At 35.5% G+C, this 2265-nt stretch overlaps 1 non-coding gene across 1 annotated transcript; it reads left to right on the top strand.

The window, feature by feature from the left end:
- The first annotated feature begins 1006 nt into the window (after positions 1 to 1006).
- Positions 1007 to 1089, top strand: trnal-cag (transfer RNA leucine (anticodon CAG)). Its single transcript has one exon. It is a non-coding gene; the product is annotated as a tRNA-Leu (tRNA).
- The last annotated feature ends 1176 nt before the right edge of the window (positions 1090 to 2265 follow it).

The following is a 2265-nucleotide window of genomic DNA, read 5'->3' as shown; positions in this document are numbered from 1 at the left end:
TGTTTACTGAAGCTGGTAGTAAGTGAAACTCAAGGAACAGGTTTTAACCAGAGAAGTGGCCTCCATAAAATAATATTTACGTAAATTTTTTGCTACCGTGATAAGATCTTAGTGTTTCTAAAGTTTCTCTGCTTTACAAAGAATGAGACTCAAGTGGAGGATTATTGAATCATATTTTTTCTTAACCTATAAGTGGTCAGATCTAAACACTGAGTCAAAAATGCGAAATGTAAAATGTCTTAAGGGGCAGGTTTACTGTGTACATATTGTGATTAATAATATAATGTGTACACAAATATATTCAGAGGAAAATTAAATCAGAACATACTTCAAATCGTTTTAATTTATTATCAAGCTAAACATATTATCCCAGAAGTCATTTTGATCAAACTTGTTATTTTTGCATCAGATTTGTTTTATTTTGAAATGTTTCTTTTCCTTAAACTAGTTGGCTAAAACATACAGAAACTGTTTTTAGATTTGTGTCAAACTGATTGATTATTGCCAATTGACTATGACTTTAGTATCACTGATATTTAAATTCCTGACGAAGGTTTTTACATTTGTGTTCACATTTTTAAAAAAAAAGAAAGAAAGAGACTGTCAAAATAACAACTTAAACATACCTCAAAGCCACCTGTTTTCATTTCCTAACTTGTATTTAAAGCTGAGAAAAGTCATTATAAACCAGGAAAAGACATTAGAGTGAAAAGTGGCCTTATCTAATGGTGAGGAGGGGAATGAAAGGGGGACTTCTTACCTTCTTTACGGTGACCTGCAGCAGCACAACACGTGGATCACGGTTTAAAACCACGAAGCCTTTATCAGCAGCGTGTCTTTGAACATGAAAATGTGTCATCTAGTCTGTTTGGCGAAGTACAGCAGCACAACAAGAAATAAGTCGATTATGTCTCCTTTTTGAAAGCATACCACAGTCGCAAAAAATTATATACAATTTTTGTGGTGTTTTATCTTCATATAAGAATGTAACGAGTTACGTAATTACGTCAGGATGGCCGAGCGGTCTAAGGCGCTGCGTTCAGGTCGCAGTCTCCCCTGGAGGCGTGGGTTCGAATCCCACTTCTGACATAACCCTTTTAAAATCATTACGTATGCCAAAATGTGAATCAAAACATTGTGTTAACTCTCTGTTCACAGCAACGTATTCTGTTAGTGTCTAGCTTCGCTGCTTTGCCTCAAGGACGACCCTCAACTCCCTGACTGGCCCTGAAAGCAGCAGCTGTTGCAGCTTCAAACCCTCCAGCTCAGTCATGTCTTGGACAAGCTAAGGCACATACATACTGCAAAGCACATCTGATTACAGTATAGCTACATCTGATTTCATGATGACTGTGGCTTGCAATCCCAGCAGAATACAGATAAACTATGTAGAACTCAGCGCAAGATGATAATCCATAAGGTGAATGATCCTACAAGTAGAAAAATACTTAAAATACACGCTCAGCCAGGGCCATAGCCAGGATTTTTCATTTTTTCTTAAACTGAAGAGTAGAATCCAAGTCCATGCCAACTTTTTTTTTCTTTGATTAAAGGAAACCCCCTTTTGTGCTTAGTTTTTTTAGTTTAGTCTTTTTTCTTTTCTGGAAATCTCACAATCCCAGAATGAAGAATTCACATTCTTTTTTTTTCTTTTTTAAAAGTTTGCTACCAGGAATACATTTCTAGTTCAGAACATGCATTGTTATCTTACATTAAAACAACAACAACAAAACATATAAAGTCTCTGCCAAATAATAAATCCATTATTTGATATTTACAGTTAGCATGCAAACTGTTATTAAATGGTTTACAAAACATGTAACATAGTTACATAGAACTGCTACCAGTGGGGTCACTCTAAATTGGAGGATGTAAACGTTCACCAGGATGCCATAAATTCCTGACATGACATCAGTGGCTCTGCTAACAACATTTGACACATTCCATATTTGTTTTTCTCCAACATGTATAATGACAAATAATGTCAGATAAGATAACACTCGCATGAGCTTCAAAATTAAAGGATTTGTAATTGGACCATTACAGAACAATTAGCACAAAAAAATGTCAGAACTTTGTGTCTTAAACTGTCTCGCACATTTTTCTAATAAAAGAAATCAGCAGCTGTTTCTTAAATGACACAAAAACGGTGTTATAAAGGCCAAGTGCTCACTGAGACCCAAAGCCAGCGTGGTCTTAGTAATTCAAAACTAAACACTGCTGGTTTTCTAATCTGTCTCTATTTAATCAGAATTTAAAGACCCA

The sequence above is a fragment of the Amphiprion ocellaris genome, chromosome 23 (assembly GCF_022539595.1).
Source record: "Amphiprion ocellaris isolate individual 3 ecotype Okinawa chromosome 23, ASM2253959v1, whole genome shotgun sequence".
Lineage (NCBI taxonomy): Eukaryota > Metazoa > Chordata > Actinopteri > Pomacentridae > Amphiprion > Amphiprion ocellaris.
This window is presented reverse-complemented; position numbering and strand designations above follow the sequence as displayed.